This window comes from Chiloscyllium punctatum, chromosome 14, assembly GCF_047496795.1.
Source record: "Chiloscyllium punctatum isolate Juve2018m chromosome 14, sChiPun1.3, whole genome shotgun sequence".
Classification (NCBI taxonomy): Eukaryota; Metazoa; Chordata; class Chondrichthyes; order Orectolobiformes; family Hemiscylliidae; genus Chiloscyllium; species Chiloscyllium punctatum.
In genome coordinates, this window is record NC_092752.1 from 103,914,857 (window position 1) to 103,936,652 (window position 21,796).

Sequence of the window (21,796 nt, forward strand, 5' to 3'; positions counted from 1 at the left end):
GTCCCTGTTTTCTATAACAGAAAGAAATCTGAAGAGGATTTTCACTTTTACGAAGAAAAGGGGAGGTGTTTCCCATATAAATTAATGCTTCTTCGATTTACGCCTTTTCAGTTTATGTCAGGTTTCATAATAACGCTTTACTTTCGGATAATGGGGATACCTGTATCTAATTCTGTCGCTTATACGTTCCTGGAGAATATTTGAAAATGTTGCAGAATTAAAGATTACGATATCTAAGTAATGAGATTGATTTTTGTTTGTTGCAAAGGGGCAAGTCCAAACAATTAAAACACATTAAATATTATTATCTCGTGCTATAAATTGCAAATAAAATTGATAGCTACTTCAGTAAACTAACAAATGCTACCACCTATTACTTGTCGGTCAGCTAATTACCTACTTTGTAACTAAATGTTGTGATTCATCTATATATTACTCTGTCGTTTGATCAAAATGAATTTTTAATTGTTGTTCAGTTTATAAATTGTCAGAATCTTGTTTTTATTTTTCCATTCACCTGTTCATTTTGACCGTAAGATTGAAATGCTTTGGAAATATTGGAGTTTGTTCATTTAAAAATAAGTTTTGCACATCTCTCACATATCTCACTTCTTGTATTATGATTCAAGAATGTTTTCTGGTGGAATTCTAGTAAATACCAAACATTTGTTGGCTTCAAATAAGGTCTTTCACACCCAGTTATCAATCTGTTGTTAATGTTTCAGCTGTTACATTGACATTGATTAGGTACTCATTCAGAGAGATCAACTGACAATGATAAACTTGCAGGATTATTGAATTGAGAAAAAGATACAGACGTGGAAACATTTTTTAGAAGAAATTACTTTTTCATTCAAATGTGTAGACTGTTCAAGAATTCTATATCTCCTTCCATTGGTTTTCTTGTCGAGAATGTAAATTTATAATTCATGTGAATTTTAATGCGTTCTATATTTTGAAATTTTTATCAGATTTAAGAAGAAAAAGAGGAGCAATTAACATGAAAAGTTCAGTGAATAGAAAGGACAGTAAATTAAATTGACAGAGTTAACTTTTAGTATTGTCTCTGAATATTTAGTCAAATATTTCTAATGGCAAGAGCATTGTGCCGGTAAATCACAGCCGGTCAAGCAGCATTCAAAGAGAAGCAGAATCGACGTTTTGGGCATAAGCCCTTCAACAGGAATCTTTTCGATACTCCTGCTCTTTGAATGTGCCTGCACTTTTGCAACACCACAGCTTTCCTCACTTTCTCCAAATTTGCTTAATGAACATTAACTGAAAATGTTAGCATCAGCAGTTGAACAAGACCAAATAAATACATTTTTTTGCAATATTTATAGTGAAAACTTGTTTGAGAACATGCATCAAATCAGATCGAACAACATCTCTTGCAGTTCGAACCCTTGGCCCTTCATAATAAAGAATAACCATGCTTTGCACAACCAGTGTGGTGTATAACGACTGAACTGAAATACCAGAGGACAACGATTGCATTTATTGAAGGGAATGATAACCAGATCATTACTGTGATCGTGGGGATTGATCTCAGAAACAAGAAAATGTTACTGTGATTATTCCACTGAACAGTAATTAAATGGTCATGAAGATCTTTGTGCGGCTTTATGTGCAGTGTTTTGTTAGAACATTGATTTCAGTAACATTGAGATATTTTACATATTGATAATTGACAGTTAAAGGTAAGTTTTAAATGCAACAGTTAAAAAATCTTGTCAGTTTTATTTAGCGAAACACAATTCTAAGTTTATGGAATCACTACTGTGTGGAAACAGGCCATTTGGCCCAACAAGTCGACACTGACGTTCCAACGAATAATCCACTCAGCACCTTTCTGCTCTCAGATTACTGGACATTTACCCCTGACTAATGCATATAACCTACACATCCCTGAACAGAACATGCAGCTTAGCATGGCCAATTTACCTAACCTGCATATCTTTGGATTGTGGGAGAAAACCAGAAGGTGGCCCTGTGTATTGTTACAAGAACATTATACCAAGTTCCATCCCCAAAGGACTTAAGATGTATCTCTGAGCTGCGGTACTGTCTCTGATTATCTACATCCCCACAATTTACTAAACTGCATGCATCAGCGTCTATTTCTTGCGGATTATCAGACTCAGGGACCATTAATAATACATATGACATTATATTTGACAAAATCCCAATACTAAGAGAGCTAGCATCATAACTCTAAGCATCCTCAGCATTCTAAAAATTCTGCTGAAGCACAAAAAAACTGAATAGACAATCCTACGGAAATAATCCCGCACTCGCGTCACCACTGTATAATCAGTTACTCTAAGTCTCTTTAGCCTGATTTTCAGCGGGTCTTCCGTTGATTCGGCTGTCCAGACTTCTTCCTCAACTGGAGATTTCACTGGCCCTTTGATCCGAGTGTAGTGAGTCCAGCCTTTCTCCGCTGTCCTTATGGCCGTTTCGGCAATCAAAGGATCCTGATACGGCCCTTCCTAGTCCGGCTGCAATTTAGTTTCTGTCCATGATTTTACTAAAGCCCAATCTCCCGGCCGGATGGGATGAACGGTGAATTCAAGGAGTGGAGTCTGTGCCAATAAACTCTGTTTCCTGAGGAGATACAAAGAGGCGGACAAGCCCAGTATATATTTCATTAGAATAAGTTTTTAATTTCGGGAATTGTCAATTCTCCGTTTGTTCCCAGATAAGGTAATCCAAATATGATTTCATAGGGGATAGTCCCAAACTTTTCCTTGGGGCTGTTTGTACTCGCAAGAGAGCTATAGGTAAACATTTGGTCCAAGGGAGTCTGGTTTCTATTATCAATTTAGAGAGCTGTCGTTTGAGTGTTTGGTTCATTCTCTCAAACCTTCCTGATGATGGTGTCTGCCATGGAGTATGGAACTCCCAGGAAATTCCCAACCCTTTCATTATCTCCTGTCACACTTTAGAGGTAAAATGAGCTCCTTCGTCGGAATCTATATGGTTCACTCGCCCATATCGGGGAATTATGTGCTCCAATATTGTTTTACACACCACACTCGCAGTGGCAGTAGCTCGGGGTATGCCTCAACACAACTAGACAGATTATCTACTATGACCAGTATGTATTTTAGTCTTCCTACTCTGGATAGTTCAGTATAATCTTCTAGTATACTCTGGAAGAGTCTCAATCCCGGGTCTCTTCCTCCCGGGGTCTGTTTTCTCAAGGCTTTCTTATTTACCTTTCTGCATATGATACATCCCTCACATATGTGTTTCGCAATTGTATATATTCCTTTACATCCATATTCCCTAAGAACTAAAAGATACGTTGCTTGTACTCCCCAATGGCTGCCTTGGTGTACGACAGCCATAATTTCTCGCATCATCATTTTGTTTAACATTTCTCTTCCATCAGGTAACATCCATTGCCCGTCTGCTGTTTTTTCTCAGCCCCAAAAACTTTCGATTCTTTTTCAATTCTTTCAGTAAATATAAGAGTTTCCGGAGATCAGGGATAGTAGGTATTAGGGAATGAATCAGCACTCCTTGTGTGCCCAAGCCTGCTTCCTTAGCCACTTAATGGGCTAATCTATTCCCCAATAACATCTGGTTCATTTCCTTTCTGATGACCATTTACATCCACTACCGCTATTTCTCAGGGGAGTAATAGGGACTCCAAGACCCGTTTAATCAACTCCTCGTGTGCTCATTCCTTCCCCCGGCTATTGATCAGTCCTCTTTCCTGCCATATCTTTCCGAAAGTGCCAACACCAAATACATATTTAGAGTCAGTGAATACTGTTCCCTCTTTATTTTCTAACGCCCTAAGGACACTTTCCAATGCATAACGTTCGCAGGTCTGAGCTGACCACCCATTTGGCAACCTTCCTGCCTCTACCACACTACCTTCCATCCCGTCTACAACTGCATACCCATTATGTCTTTTCCCTTCAGTCACCCGGGATGATCAGCCTATAAAACGTCAGGCTCCTGCATGAAGCAGAACATCTCTCAGGTCCATGCAGACCTTAGTTTGGTATTCTATAATGTCAAGGCAGTTGTGCTCTGGATTCTAAGGAGATTCTCCTTCCCCTTTCCAAAGAAAGGCAGCTGAATTTAAACAATTGTCCGTGACCAACACTAGATCATCCTTTTCTATTAATATTGCCTCATATTCCAGAACCCGCGAGTCTGTCAACCATCACCCAGCTTTTTGGTTTAGGATCGTTCTCACTTGGTGTGGGGTGCTTACTATTAGGGCTCCCCCAAATGTAAGCTTCCTGCTTTCCCCCACCAACAGTGCAGTGGCAGCCACGGCCTGCACACACTCAGGCCACCCCCGGGATACTGGATCCAATAGCTTCGAAAGATATGCTACTGGCTGTTTCATTCCTCCCCACCTCTGGGTTAATACTACCAAAGCCACTCTCTTATCTACGGTAGCAAAGAGCTGGTAAGATTTATCTAGAGAAGGTAAGGTTAACATGGGGGCATAGATCGGATCTCTTTTGAATTCTTAAAATGTCTTTTTCTTCTTCTTCCCAACTCAGATATTTTGGTTCCTCCTCCAATAGTTTATCGTCTTTTGAGCATAAGAATCAATCCACAATCTGCAATATCACGTCAAATCCCCAAAATTATGATATTCCCGTTTATTCCTGGGCAGCGGAATCCCCACTATTCCCTTTAACCGCTCCAGGCTTCCCTTTCGCTTCCCTCATGAACTAAATGTCCCAAGTATTTCAATTCTCCCTCCACATATTGTAAATTGTTTTTTGATACCCACGGTCCCTGCTGACCCAGGAAATTCAATTTTTTTTCGTGGCGTCTACTACTCTTTCTCTTCTCTTTCCTGTTACTAAGAGGTCGTCTACATACTTCAACAGGGTAGTTCCCTTGGGGCTGCTAAATTTCTCCAATATTTGTTCTAACATCTGTCCAAGTAAATTTGGGGATTGCAGAAACCCCTTGGGGAGCACGGTCCTCCAGTATTGCTCTTTCTATCCTTTTCTGGGATCTTCCAATTCAAAGGCAAAAAATTCCTACATTCCTCCCAAAAGGCAACCTTTAAATCTATCACACTACACCATTTGTGGTCATGAGGGATCGTAATAACGTACAATTCAATATCCTCAAATCCTGAACCAATCGATAAGTTCCATCGGATTTTCGCACTGGTAGAATTAGGATATTATTAGGAGACATACATGGCTCCAACAGTCCATCTCTAGCCCCTCAATTACTAGCTGCAGTCCTCGTTTACCTTCTATGGAAATGGGATCTTGTCGCTCATAAACAACATCCCCTTTCCTTTTTAAAAATTTTTCTATGGGACGGATCTGTATTTTTCCACGATTTCCTTATCTAGCCCATATAATAGGGTCTACCCCTCTCTCCACATCTTCTGTCAACATTGCCATTTGTACAACTAATTCTTTTTTCCTGACTTCAAATCTCAATTCCTAAGAGGATAATTAAATGTCTCCCTCATAAGTTACTTCCTATATCAGGGGTATACAACAGTTCTCCTGTAACTGTATCCTTCAGACCTTCTATCATCTTAGGTTCAAATACTGGAACAGTAAATCCTTCCCTTTAACCCTGGAAACAGTAATTGACTGTGTTGACATTCCTACTTTCTTTGGTTTAAAATTCAGCAATGACTGTGCTGCCCCCGTATCTACTAGGAAGACTACCTCTTCCCCACAGGGTCTCACCTTCAAGTTTATCAAGAGGTCCTGGGGGCTTCCCGAGGGCAGGAAACCCTGGTACCATGATTGTGAGCACCGGCAATATAGGCATTTGCTCTCAGGGCCCGGCATGCATTGGTCGGTTAGCTCAGCTGGTTAGCACGTGGTGTTAATGATGCCAAGATCGTGGGTTCAATTTCCACACTGACCATTTGCAGTGCTTGTGCGCTGGTTAGGGCTGAACTAAAATGCTGGCGCGGCGAAAGCGAATGCCTACGTTGCCACTGCTCACAACCACGGCGGCAGTGCGTTTTCTGCTTCTTATCGATCGCACAATAGTATGAAGTATTTCCTTTCGTTGCAAAGCTTTTAAAAAAAAGCATTTACTTTTTCGAACGCGCATACTCGAGTTAACCATTTGCTCTGATTCCTAAAATTAACCACAATGTCCGGACCCATGCAATTTCAATCGCAACGCCACCAGCTCAGCTGCAGCTTGTCACGTTGACAAATATCGTCTGGAGAAACGTACCTTCAACGATCGCTCACTGTTCTTCTGGATACTCACAGACCTTTGGAATCAGGGTTATGTGCTGCTTATAAACTGCTATGAACCTTATGCCAAATGCATTTGAATTGTAATCTATCAGTGGGATTCTTTCTGCTGCCGAACGACGCATTGCTTTGGTGTCAGCAACAGCTCAGAAGTCAATTGCACGTTTTGTTCAATGACTCATGTTGCTTATGTAATCTTCGTTTGACAGCATATTGAGCAAGTTATCAGGCCTTCCTGCAGCGTTTGTCAGCGACAGGTCAGCTGCTAAAATGATTGCTTCAGACAGCATGCTACATCTTACGTTTGAAAATGGAAAAGGTGCAAACGTTTACAGGCTGAACACTCACTCACTATTTCGCCTGGCGCGTCAGAGACTGGTAGCTGATCTTATGGTGGTTTGTCAATCATGAGGGGAATGAATCGGGTAAATAGACAAGTTCCTTTCGCTCAGGTGGGGCAGTTCAGAACTAGAGGGTATAAATCTGGTGTGGGAGGGTGAGAATTCGAAAGGCAGTGAGGGGCAACGGCTGCACGCAGAGGATGGTGCGGTTCTGGAATACTTTGCCAGACGAGCTGGTGATGGATGGTATAATTCCAATACTGTTAAGGAATCTGGACGTGTACTTGAATAGGAAGGGTTTACAGAGAAATGGGTCAAGTGCATGCAATCGCGGCTGGATCATTTGAGGATAGCTGTTCGAAATGGACTAGTTCGACCGAAGACTGTGTTTTCACTGCTGTCCATTTGTAATGGTTCTATGATAGTGCAGGTGAAATGATAAAAAAAGATAAATTTAAAAAATGAAGTAAAATTATCTGAAGTTGTTGAATTCAAACAACTTCAGGTAATTTTATTTCATTTATTTTATTTATCTTTTTTATTTGTGTTTTTTTTCACTGTTCTGTACCTCTTATTTCTTGATTGTCTCTCTTTCTCTCGCTCCCCACTCTCTCAATACCTTATTCCTCTCCTCTTCCCGCTTTGCTACCCTTCTCCCCTGTTTTACATTTTGTCTCTGCTTCACCCATCCCTCACATATTTTGTCACATAGCGCTGGCTTCAGCCTGGGTCATTCACGTCTCTTAATCTCCCTTTAATGTCTCCATGCACTGTCATTATAGCCTTTGCATCTGGAGCCTTGACTCACCTTCTCTCAGCGTGTTATAAATAGCTCCATAATACTCCCCCATTGTTTTTATCTTTATCTTTAATCAGTTAGACTCGAAACGTCAGCTCTTTTCTCTCCTTGCAGATGGTGCCAGAGCTACTCAGAATTTTCCAGCATTTTCTCTTTTGGTTTCAGATTCCAGCATCCGCAGTAATTTGCTTTTATTAATGGCTCTATGATATTGCTGGTGATATGGTAACTCCAGTGTCGATGCATGAGAGGTGAGCAAGCGAACGAATTCCCTCTGGAAGTCGTGTGACAAGCATTAACAGAGATCCAGGAAAATACCATGAACGAATCATTGATTTGAATTGAAGACTGAACTCTGGTTCTCCTCCGAGACTGTGCCAGGTCTGCCTAATACTGCATATATTTCATGTTTTGCATTTGTTTGTGCAAACAATTGAGACTGATTGTTTTGCTGCAGACAACATCCACCAGTCATCACGGGAACGGCGATGAAGTCGTGCGTCTATCCGTGTCAAATGTTTTATTGCGCAGGTGAGGCTTCCTGCTTCGTGGAGCACGTTGTTTGGAAATAAAACACTGCAGCTAAGATCCGACATTGGAGCAGCGAGTTGATGCTCCATAACAGCGACGGTCGGCTTTCGAATGAATACACATCGCAACCGGTCATGGGACAAGTTCTTGCAGACAGTGAACCCTGACACCTCGCTGCGAACCACACCAGCGCTGCACGTGGTCAGTGTGGGGATTGATCCCACGACCTTGGCGTTTTTCGTACGACACTCTAACCAGCTGAACTAACCGACCAATACGTGCGGGAGGCTGAAAGCAAATGCCTATATTGCCGGTGCTCACAACCACGGCGGCTGTGCATTTTCTGCTTCTTATCGCTCGCACGATAGTCGGAAGTATTTCCTTTCGTTGCAAAGCTTTTCAACAAATAAAAGCATTTACTTTTCCAAACGCGCATACTCGAGTTAACCATTTGCTCTGATATCTAAAATTCTGCACAATGTCCGGACCCATGCAATTTCAATCGCAACGCCACCAGCTCAGCTGCAGCTTGTCATGTTGACAAATTTCGTCTGGAGAAACGTACCTTCAACGATCGCTCACCGTTCTTCTGGATACTCACAGACCTTTGGAATCAGGGTTATGTGCTGCTTATAAACTGCTACAAAACTTATGCCAAATGCATTTGAATTGTAATCTATCAGTGGGGATCTTTCTGCTCCCGAACGACGCAGTTTTTTTGGAGTCAGCAAGTTAAGGGCTTAACACGCTCCAGTTGTGCGACTCAGCTGTCATAGAACGATGCCGTGTAAATCGCTATGATAGCATAAACGGGGACAAGCATTCCCTTGAGCAGGAGCACACTCAACCTCGGAATTTCCTGCGCCTCTGTGCCATCATAGAAGGACAGCACGCTCGCCGATTGCATCACTGGTGCCGGAGAGTAACCCTGTGCACTCTTTCCCATCCCCATTTCCGGTTGGATCTAGGCGGCTTTGCCGATGTTAATCTAAAATGCTATTGAAGCATACATTTCAACAATATCCTGTCCTGTCCCCCGAGTCTTTGATGTTTTGTCGAAATCTATCAATCTCATTTTTCAACATTCTCATTCAAGGCATCTCCACAGCCTCTGAGGACATCGAACTGAAAGATTCAGCTCATTCTGAGTTCCCACTTATCTGTCATTGTTCGCTGAGTACTGATATTATACATTTGCTGTTCTTCCGAACATTTCCTCGGCTGGTATACTTATTGCTGCTTGCAAGCATCCTGTTCTGTGGTGACTGTGATCGTGGCTGTCGGTATTTTGCATTGTGACCACAGCAACCTCGATTTGAAACCAAATCACGGCACTAAGTGTTCTCTCCATTGTCCTTTTTGTGATACACGCTAATAAATTAATTGTTTTACCTTCAAGTTCCGCTCGCTCGCAATCTCTGTGTTTCATATATCAGAATTTAAACACACCCGTTGTCAGAGATTCCGGTCCTTCCCACGATCATTAAACCTCATTTCCGTCCGTCCCCCCATTTCTCTGAGGCAATGCACAATCTATCACTCTCTTTCACATTCATACTGTTCTGTCTGTGCTGCTGCTCCGGTTCCTGTTGTTGGGTGAACGTGCCCCAATCCCACCATCGGGACCTTCAAATAAATCGATCCATTTGGATACCGTGATTGTGAATTCAATCCCCATGTATCAGCTTTTACTGACCAGAGACAATTGTAGCGTCAGGCTCATGGAAAATACTCAGGGCAGTTCTGGTGAAAAGACATTTTATTGTTAAAGATCCGCTTTTATGGCTTTCTGCGTTGGTCTTGTGGTAATTTCATAGGACTGATAATCCAGAGACCGAGGTAATAGTCTGGGTACTCAGGCTTGAATCCCACAATGCTATGATTGTCAAATTTGGATCCAAAAAATATCTGCAAGGAAGAATCTAATGACTACTATTGATCCATTGACAATTGTTGAAAAAAAATCGGTTTCACTGATGTCATTTCAGGATGGAATCTGCTATCCTTATTTGGTGCGGCCTGCATGTGACTTCAGACTCATAGCAATATGGTTGGGTCTCAACTGCCCTCTGGGCAAATCGAAATGGATAATAAATTCTGCTTAGCCAGAATCGCCCTCATACTAATCCAGAAATTTTAAAACAAAAGCTCATTAGGATCAAGCAAGAGCATTGTGTCCAGTTTTGCAAGTCACTTTATAGCGTGGATGTGATCACATTGAGAAAATTGCAGGAGATATTTACCAGGATACTGTTTGGGCTGAAGAGTTTCAGTTGTGAAGAAAGACAGGACAGAGTGGAGTGTTTGTCGCAGTGTAAAGGAGATGGAGACAAGAAATGATTGAGTTCGGGTATGGACAGGGTTGACTGAACGAGTTTCCCATTGATGGAGGGATCGACCAGCAGGGGCCAGAGACTTCAGGAGAAAGACAGAAAGGTTTGAGAAGATGTGCGAAAAAGCTTTATCAGCCAGTGGGTGGTTGGAATTTGGAATACACTGCCTGCATTGTTCAGAGCGGCAGAAAACTATATAACATGAATAAATATTCAGATGCGAACTTTTGATACCAAGACCTATAAGGCTGTGGGGTTAGCATTGTGAAATGGGATTCAGTTCATTAGGCAGTTGTTTTTGACAAGTGTGGCCACATTTAGTTGAAGGCCCTCCTTTGACATTCTTGTCCTCGGTAGTATAATTGTTAGTGTCCCCGCCTGTCACAGGGATCAATTTTCCGCTGGGGACAACGTAAACATTTTAAAACTGTTGCTCCATTCCCAAATGTGGGTATTGAATACCTGTCCATCCATTCTCGATGGGGCATGTCACAGGAAGGGAGTGCTGCCTGAATAAAGGTGGGGAAGCTGAAAATGTGTTGCTGGAAAAGCGCAGCAGGTCAGGCAGCATCCAAGGAACAGGGGAATCGCCGTTTCGGGTATAAGCCCTTCTTCAGGAATCCTGATTCCTGAACACGGGCTTATGCCAGAAACGTCGATTCTCCTGCTCCTTGGATGCTGCCTGACCTGCTGCGCTTTTCCAGTAACACATTTTCAGCTCTGGTCTCCAGCATCTACAGTCCTCCCTTTCTCCTTAAAGATGGGGAAGGACTGCAACTCTCAGGGAGGCAGAGTGTCAGTGAACGGCCAAACACGTGACTTCTGCAAACTTCACCTTGTGCCTGTGTTGGAATTAAAAGCATTTGACAGACTTGTTCCGGATTGAAGTGTTTACTAGAAGCAGGAAGCTGAGGAAGAAACAACATAAACGTATTCAAATATGAGTGCAGAAACATTTATAGACAATAGACGATAGACAATAGACAATAGATGCAGGAGTAGGCCATTCTGCCCTTCGAGCCTGCACCGCCATTCAATATGATCATGGCTGATCATTTCTAATCAGTATCCTGTTCCAGCCTTATCTCCATACCCCTTGACTTCACTATCTTTAAGAGCTCTATCCAATTCTTTCTTGAATGAATCCAGAGACTGGGCCTCCACTGCCCTCTGGGGCAGAGCATTCCACACAGCCACCACTCTCTGGGTGAAGTAGTTTCTCCTCATCTCTGTCCTAAATGGTCTACCCCGTATTTTTAAGTTGTGTCCTCTGGTTCGGCACTCCCCCATCAACGGAAATATGTTCCCTCCTGCCAGAGTGTCCAGTCCTTTCATAATCCTATACGTTTCAATCAGATCCCCTCTCGGTCTTCTAAACTCAAGGGTATACAAGCCCAGTCGCTTCAGTCTTTCCGTGTAAGGCAATCCTGCCATTCCAGGAATTGACCTCGTGAACCTACGCTGCACTCCCTCAATAGCCAGAATGTCTTTCCTCAAATTTGGAGACCAGAACTGTACACAGTACTCCAGGTGTGGTCTCACCATGGCCCTGTACAGCTGCAGAAGCACCTCTTTGCTTCTATACTCAATCCCACTTGTTATGAAGGCCAGCATGCTATTAGCCTTCTTCACGACCTGCTGTACTTGCATGCTTGCCTTCATTGACTGGTGGACAAGAACACCCAGATCTCTCTGAACAGCCCCTTTACCTAATTTGATACCATTGAGGTAGTAATCTGCCTTCCTGTTCTTGCCACCAAAGTGGATAACCAGACATTTATCCACTTTAAACTGCATCTGCCATGCATCTGCCCACTCACCTAACTTGTCCAGGTCACCCTGTAATCCCCGAACATCCTCATCACATTTCACCCTACCACCTAGCTTTGTGTCATCAGCAAATTTGCTAATGTTATTACTGATACCATCTTCTATATCATTTACATATATTGTAAAAAGCTGCGGTCCCAGCACGGATCCCTGCGGTACCCCACTGGTCACTGCCTGCCATTTCGAAATGGAGCCGTTAATCACTACCCTTTGTTTCCTATTAGCCAACCAATTCTCTATCCAATCTAGTACTTTGCCCCCAATCCCGTGCGCCCTAATTTTACTCACTAACCTCCTGTGTGGGACTTTATCAAAAGCTTTCTGAAAGTCCAGGTACACTACATCCACTGGATCTCCCTCGTCCATCTTCCGAGTTACATCCTCAAAAAATTCAAGAAGATTAGTCAAGCATGATTTCCCCTTCATAAATCCATGCTGACTCTGTCCTATCCTGTTACTATTATCCAGATGTGCCGTAATTTCATCCTTTATAATAGACTCCAGCATCTTCCCCACCACTGAGGTCAGACTAACTGGTCTATAATTTCCTGCTTTCTCCCGCCCACCCTTCTTAAAAAGTGGCACAACATTAGCCGCCCTCCAATCCTCAGGAACCGACCCGCAGCACGAATGAAATTGTAAAGGACAGAGTAGCGTTTCGATTCATTGAATTTGGGTTCATTTGTTTTGATGAGGCTGTTACCAGGGTAGAAAACTATTCAAAATTTATACAGCATTTTCTCAGTATGATGGAACATTGTCTCAGTAATTCGCATTGCTGTTCAGAGGGAGGGTTAAGTTGATTGGCAAAATTAAATTGCTCTGTCGTGTCCAGGGAGTGAATTAAGTAAATTAGGTGAATTCGCCATGGGTAACGCGGGGATAAGGTCAGAAGTCACAGGACGTCAGGTTATACTCCAACAGGTTTATTTGAAATCATATGGGGGAGGGATTCCCCTTCTTCAGGTGAAATATAAGGAAATAGGGAGGGGAGCTGGGTAAGATGCTCTTCAGAGAATCGACACCGGCTCGATTGACTGAAATGCTCTTTCTTCACTGGAGGATTCCGTGATTCTATGAATTGATCATGATGGTGTTTACTGGGGTGTAAAGCCATTAGAGAAGATGCTGATGGGGGTGTACTGAGGATGAGATTTTATTCACTTGTCTTCTTGGAAAATTGAGAACAGTTATCGCTGAACCAAGGAAGACTTAATGGGTTTTTTCAGGTTATGAAATGTTTGAACAAACTAAATAGGTGGAAAATTCCCTCTTTCAAGTAAGTAAACATCTGGATGTCAGGCATTCAATAGCTTTGATAAAACCTTGGAATGGCAAAGAAATGATGAGAACAGAATCGTTGTCACTCCAAGAATCTGTTTTTCAAAATATTTGGAAAGGCACATTTGGTGACATACAAGGAATAAATTTCACAAGGAGAGAGACAGCGTGTGGCTAGGTAAAGGTGTGGGGTTGGGGTGTAGTCAGTCGGAAGTTGCGGGAAACAATGTCTCAGTTGGTTGAATTTACATGTGAAGAAATTTCTTTAATGTGTGCAGCTGAATAAGATTCGCTTCCAAAAACTCTGCATTTTGAAAGATTTGGCATAATTTTCCACCCAAAGCATTGTAAATGGAACTGAGTGGATTTTTATTAATTGTGAAGGGAAGATATTACATAATGAATAGGAAGTGACCAGTTGCTTGGAAATCGACTTCCTGCTTTCATCACATGCGTTAAGGATGTGAGAACAAACACCATGATATTTGGTCCATTTAATACTCGGTGAAATCTGCCAAAGCAACAAGCAACAAAACTGGTGTGTTTTCTTTTGCATGTTAACCCTCTGTTTTTCTAAGCAGTATTTTCCTTAAGCTGAAATTAAGCCAGAGCAAATTTGAATACAACATTTATCATTCCAATGAGATATATCTAATTCACTTCTGATTATTACAATGAAACTTGTGAGGTTTCAGCAAAATTGAAATGAAACGAACAAATCAGCATTTCTTGCGGTTGAATCCAATTCAGGTTCAGCCATATGAGAAAGGCCATTGAGCAACAACATTGCCTTTAGTTCACTCGCCATGGCTGCTTCTTCACGTGAAAGAGAAAGTGACTGAAGAAATTATGTGCCAAATGTAGGTGTAAATATGACGGAAAATTCTTGTCCTGTTTCATTCTGACTCAATTCTGACTCAGAATGTATCAATGACAGCTATTCATTCTGACCAGCTTGGCTATTTATTGGAATTTGCTGTTATTATAATTCTAGTGAAAGCTGAAACACAATGGTGTGGATTCGATTCCGCTCTGGAACTTTCTCATCCATGACTTTCACCACATGTAACCTGATGAGATCACAGGTCACCCCACTACAAAATGTGCAGAGGAGACCGAGAGATTATGGTGGTGGGTTATTACACCGCTGTGCTCCACATTCACGGGTTCGAGTCACACTCTGGTTGCTAACTTTACGCACCACTCTAGCAGTTTTCCTTTGCACCTCACACTCTGTTATACACTGGATCGAGAATCTTGTTCTTGCCCTTCACTGCACAGGAGATTCACAAATAATCGACACCACATTAAAGTTGAAATGAAGAGTGAGAGAAGTCATTCTATTCAATTGTAGATTAAATTGGTGTAATGAGAAGGAACACATTTTTCTTTCTGCCCTACATTCCATCTTGTCTTTCTATGAATTTACATCGAAACAAAGAGAAAAAAATAACAAGAGATCGGGCGCACAAGTTTATCCAGTGGGCTTGTTCATGAGTATTTTAACCTAATACTTCACACAATGATCTGATCAGTATTTCAAACAGTCACTCGGAATTGAAACCACAGAACATTTCTCCAATGAAACAAACCTTTCATTCTTACACCAATTTCTGCTGTGTGTGAATCATACAACGATCCATCGGCCAGCGTGATCACTGACTTGCCAACTGTATAAGATCTAGCAACTTCCTTCAGCAATCATTAGCTTCTGTACACAACCACCTGTGCTGGGGCCCAGTGTCATTTGTTGCCCCCAGGTCACAGCACATTTCTTTTTCCTGTGTTTATGAGCTCTGTTCCTGATCTGTCTGATCTGTTTAATAAACCTTTCCTGTCACTTCATCCCATCCCCCCCAATTCTGAACCTATGAATAAAATAAGGCCTTAGACGAAATTTTTTAACCAAGTGGAAATATGCTATTCAGCCCAAGGAGTCTGCTCAACCATTCATGGTTGTTCTGCTTTGGAGATGCCAATGTTGGACTAGGTTAAAAATCACACAACACCAGGTTATAGTCGAACAGGTTTACTTGGAAGCACTAGCTTTCTGAGCGATGCTCCTTCATCAGGTGATAGTCACCTGACTATCACCTGATGAAGGAGCGTCGCTCCGAAAGCTAATGTGCTTACAATTAAACCTGTTGGAATATAACCTAGTGTTGTGTGATTTTTAACATAGTTGATCTGATAATCTTGAATTCCTTTCTGCTCACTTAGGTCGATAAAGTGTCATCATCTTTCTGATTAACTATCTGGCACAGTTTGAAAGTACCCAACCACACAGTCTCAACAGCGGTTATTGGTAAATGCCACAGATTCTTTAACTCCTGATCAAAGAAATTACTCCTCATTTCTGAATTAAATGGGCAATATCTAATTCTGAGATTATGTCCTCTGGTGCTCTCCTCAGAGCACAGGGCAAGCCACCAGCCCGTATCTACCCTGTCAAGATTCCACGAATATTGAACATTTATAATTGTTATTATGTGATTATAAAGTTCCCTTCCTCCTCCTTTGTTTGAAGGAGAATAATCCCAGCCTCACCAATCATTTCACGATGTTCTACTGTATTCAGAGTTAGCAACATGTTAGTAAGTCTGTGCTGTCCCTTACATATTATTAAGACAGGTGGAGAAATTTCGACCAGAAACGGGTTGAAATTTCAGGCACAGATGGGAATTGGAACTTGAAATCAGAAAGCGATTAGAATCGGATTGACCCACAGAAGGACCAAATACAGCGAAGATAACTCTGACAAATGAGAATCTAATCATATTCGATTGACATTTAATGACTTCAATGTAACTGAATTCCTCCGTGTTATCGTCCTGGGAGTTAGTAATTAGGAAAAATGGAACCTGACCATCCATATAAAGAAGTTGACGACAAAAACCTGTCCGTGGGTCGACTTTGTTTGATTATTAACTCAACTCTTGTCTTCGTGAAGCCTACATCGTCCGCAACGCACAAGTAAGATGTGTAACAGAACTCTCTCCATTTGCCGAGGTGGGTGCAGCTTCAATACCACTGAAGGAACTGGGCACCCTCCACGACAATGCAGTCACTTAACTGTACATTGTTCAAAACCTGAATATTTATTCCCTTAACTGTTAAGGCACAATTGCAGCAGAGTGCACCACATAGAAGATTCACTGGAGTAAGTCATCCAGGTTTTGTTGACAGATCCTTCAAAGCTCAAAAACTGTCCCGACCATAAGGACAAGGTTGAAGATGCACTGAACCTTCACCATTTGCAAATTACCGTCCAAGGCACATACCAGCATGACTTGGAGAGGAATCAGTGGTAAATTCATTGAGTGGTGAAGTAGTTTGATGGGCAAAGATTTATACTTCAGCCCTCTATCTTTCACATTTCAATTTTTAGAAATGTAGAATATTGCATGGAGCAGACTTGTGCTCATTCCTTTAGTTGTTTCCTAAACTGGCGGTTGCTAAAGATCGAATATCATCCACACTCTGTGGTCAACAATAGAAAATATACAAAAACCTCTCGAACAACTGATCTTCCTTTCCCTGTCTTCAGGGATCTGTGACTGCCCATTCCAAGATCTCTTTGTTCCTGTTCACCACTCAGAATCCTCACTGTTATTGTTACAACTCTCCAAATTCACCACCACTCATTGGTCTGGATTCAATTCCATTCACCATTTTGCCTTTCCACCTGAAGGATACATCCCTGCGGTCCCTGACATTATTCATCAGAGTCAACTACAAGACGATGTATCATCAGTAAACTTCTAAATCATGACTCCTAATAAAAAAGTTTGAATTATTGATCTACATCAGGAAACAGTGGTACTTCACTGGGAAAAAGCATCCAAACATGGTTCCTTGCTGCATGGGATGAACAACTGCCATGTTCCAATCTCCAAGGGTTGCTATCTCACCACTACATTTGCAGATGACACAAAGATTGGTGGAGTAACCAGAAAACATAGGTGACTGTCAAAGAATGAAGGGGAATATAGACAGAAGACTTGAGCAGAGAAGTTGCAAATGGTGTTCTATCCAAGCAAATGTGAGGTGATGATTTGGGGAAGTCTAATTCCAGAGCCAAGTATATAGTAAACGGAAGAGCCTCGGGTAAACTTGATGAGAAGAGAGATCTGGGAGTTCAGGTCCTTTGTACCATGAAGGTGACTGCACAGGTGGATAGAGTGGTCAAAAAATCATATGGTATGCTTGCCTTCACCGGATAGGGCATTAAGAATAAGAGCAGGCAAGTCCTGCTAAAATTGTACAAGAGTTTGTTTCGGCCGCGTTTAGAATACTCTGTACAGTTCTGGTCGCCAAATTACCAAAATTACGTGGACGTTTAGGAGAGAATGCGGAGAAGGTTTATGCATATGTTGCCTGGTATGGAAGATGCAAGCTCTGAAGAGTGGTTGAGTAGATTACTTCTGCTTTCATTAGAAAAAAGAGATTGAGGGGACCTGATTGAGGTCTACAATATCATGAAGGGTACAAACAGGGTGGATAGAGATAAGCTTTTTCCCAAGATGAGTGATTCAATAATGAGGGGTAATGCGTTCAATGAGAGAGGTGAAACTTTTAAGGGAGATAGACATGGAAAGTACTTTTCACAGAGGGTGGTAGGTGCTGGAATGCGTTGCCAGCAGAGGTAGTAGAGGCAGGCATGGTAGATTCATTTCAGGTGTGCCTGGACAGATGCTTGAGTAAATCAGAAGCAGAGGGATACGGATGCTTAGAAATTGGGCGAAATGTTTAGATAGTTGATTTGGACCGGCTCAGGCTCGGCTGTCCAAAGGGCTTGATCCTGAGCTGCACATTTTCTGAATACTTTGTTCTTCTTTGTTCTCTACACTACCAATTGTGGATTACAGTTGAATTAGTGTTTCTTCTGCAATCATAATTACTTATGCGAGGTAAATGAACTCACACCAGTGTTCAATTGTTTCAACCAAGAGCTGAGTCAACAAGAATAAAACCTATATGAAGGAAATATATAATTGTTTTCATACTAGTTAAAATGTGCATACAAGAATGAAAGGTGTCTGCAAACAATGGCATATGGCACAGACAAATAGATAAGGTGCTGTGAGGGTGTAGGTTAAGCCAGATATGCTTGTACAAGCAATAGTTATCAGCATTTGTTTCCCATTTTTGCAAAAACTAAAAACAAACCCCAATTAAAAGGCAGTAAGGTTCAATATGGTTGTGGAAAGGGAGGAAATGTCACAAGTGGGGGAAATAAATCGCAGTGAAGGAGGATATACCTAACAGTTGACCACAGCGAGGATGTGGTGAAAAGGCCAAGTAAAACCTGCACTTTGTTATGCACAAGGCCGGGTAAGGCAAGAGAAAAACAATAGTAATGGGCACCTGGTTTGGAGTAGTGAATCCTCTGTACTTGCTAAACTCTGCGAGTCTATTTCAGGCACGACGCTTGCAATCGTGTAATAATTATACTGATTTCTTCAGATCTTGTCTCGCATTGAAATTATTGAAGTGAGTGGGCTTAGTTTCTCACAATTGGAGAATCGTCCGGGATATTCTTCCATCGCCGGGGGGAGTGGCTGTCCCTGGACACTGGGAAGATGCCTCCCATTCACAATTGACGAACTGTTTCTTGTCCCAGTTTTGTCCGCTCCCTTGGGCGACTGGAACGAATCCCACAAGAGAGACATCTGAATCAGGCAGTGAAAGAAGTTCGATAAAAAAAATATGGAAAAAAAGGGGCCAGGCAAGTCTGTGCATAGATCAACGTCAGAAAACTGACTTTTAAGTATTAACTTGGTGGCCGGGAAAAGGGGTATTTAATCGCTGAAGGACTGGTGAGGGCCCCGAGAAATGGGGAGGTCGGGGGGGGGGGGGGGGGGGAGGCAGAGTAAGTCGAACTGTTACGGAGTAAAGGAAGAAAAAGTCCCTAGTAACATTCCTCCTGAAAGTCAGTTGGGGAGGATGTTGAGGGAATGGATAAGTAAAAAATGTACAAGGGATAAAGATAAAAAGAAAATGATTAAATATTGTTGTTTAGTTTGGACCAATCTGAGTTGGGCTGAGTTAATGTCTATTTTGAATGTCCTATTTACTGGGGAAGAAAGGGGACTTATACCAGGAGCAGCCAAAGAACCAATCCTTATCCAGATGTCATCTGGCCAAAGTATGGTTCAGACGAGGATTGGGTATGTCAGTATTTAGATTTCTATGTGAATAAAAAACAAACTTTTAATCACGAAGAGGTGGACTATGCGTCCTGTTGGAAGGGCAGTTTGGGAATGATCGTAGTAAAGACAAAGGATTCCCCCTCTGTCCCACCCAGTCCCTGAGATCCTTTTTCATGTTTGCACTCCCGCCCCCCGTACCATAAAATCAGATTAGGTGAAAATGAGGGAGGAGAGACAGACAGACAGACAGGGACAGGGAACGGATGATCCACAAGAGGAGAACGAAGGGGCGGTGGACGGGGATGTTGTTGCTCCCGACCATCAATCCGCAGCAAAAGAAAGGGGTGATAAAGTAGATGTAGAGGAGGCCTCTGGATTATCGAAACGAAAGTCTAAGGGGCAAAAACAAAAACAAAGAAGGGGAAGAATATAAAGACTTATCCCCTTCGGGAGGTACCAATACGGGACAAAGAGATTGGGTATGTAAGTGCCCTCTTCACCAGTAGGGAGGTGAGAATATTTAAAAAGGAGATGAAGGTTCTGGTTGAGGATCCGGTAGGGTTGTCTGAACAAATTGATCAATTCATGGGGCCCAGTCTGGATACGTGGGCTGAGTTAATGTCTATTTTGAATGTCCTATTTACTGGGGCAGAAAGGGGACTTATACCAGGAGCAGCCATTAAAGTATGGGACAGGGAACTTCCCAATGGGGATGGGGATACTGGACAGGGAGAGACGGAGTTTCCCCTCAGAGACAACCAGTGGGAAAATCAAAACCCGGAGCATAGGGAAGAAATGATGGAATTGAAAGACCTGATTCTAAAAGGAATAAGAGAGGCACTTCCGAAGTCGCAGAATTTGACTAAAGCCTTTGAAGCTAAAGAGGAGAAAGATGAGACACCCTCAGCTTCCTTGCAAAGATTCAGAGATTCAATGCGCGAATACTCTGGAATGAACCGTGAGGACCCAATGGCACAGGGTCTTTTGAAAGGATATTTTGTGACAAAGGCATGGCCAGACACAGAGAAAGATACTGAAGAGAGAAGGGAGGAATGAAACACCATTAGATGAATTGTTAAGAGACTCACAGAAAGTGTTTGCAAAGAGAGAGGATGAGAGACAAAAACAGAAGGCAAAAATGATGGTAGCTACGATTGATGATGTAGTTAGGAAAAGAATGGAAACAAAAGTGAGCAACCGGAGCGGTGGGTGGCATAATGTTAGAAAGAGAGGAAGAGGGACAGGGAGAGGGAGAGGACAAGGGGAAACATTTGATAGATGGTTCGAGCGACAGGGGCAGAGATGGAAGTCTCCACAGGCAGGATGCTATTATTGCAGAAAATTGGGCATTTTAAGCGGGAGTGTCCTGATCTTCGAATGGAAGAAAGGGCAATTCCACTTAGGAATTTTGATGAAGAATAGGGGTGTCAGGGGTTCCTGCTCCCGGGGAGCCACCAGGAACCCTTAATCAACTTGAAGATGGGACACTGTGGGGAAGAGGTCGTCTTCTGAGTAGATACGGGGGTAGCACGGCCATCGCTGAATTTTACATCAAAGAAAGTAGGAATGTCAACACAGTCAATTACTGTTTCCGGCATAAAAGGGAAAGGATTTACTGTTGTAGTATTTGAACCTATGATGACAGAAGTTCCGAAGAATACAGTCACAGGGGAACTGTTGTATATCCCTGATATAGGAAGTAACTTACTAGGGAGAGATTTAATTATCCTCTTAGGACTGGAAATTTGAATTCAGGAAAAGAATCAGTTGTACAAATGGCAATGTTGACAGAAGATGTGGAAAGGGAGATAAACCCTATTATATGGGCTAGAGAAGGGAATCGTGGAAAAATACAGATCCGTCCCCTTGAAATAAGTTTAAAAAGGAAAGGGGACGTTGTTTATGAGCGACAAGATCCCATTTCCATAGAAGGTAAACGAAGACTGCAGCCAGTATTGGAGGGGCTAGAGATGGACTGTTGGAGCCATGTATGTCTCCTTATAATATCCTAATTCTACCAGTGCGAAAATCCGATCGAACTTATCGATTGGTGCAGGATTTCAGAACATTAAATCGAATAGAACAGATCAGGCACCCAGTGGTGCCAAATACGCTATTAAGTAAGATCCCTAATGACCACAAATGGTTTAGTGTGATACATTTAAAGGATGCCTTTTGGGCTTGTCCCATAGCGGAGGAAAGTAGGAATTTTTTGCCTTTGAATGGGAAGATCCCAAGACAGGACGGAAACAGCAATACCGGTGGGCCGTGCTCCCCCAAGGGTTTACGGAATCCCCGAATT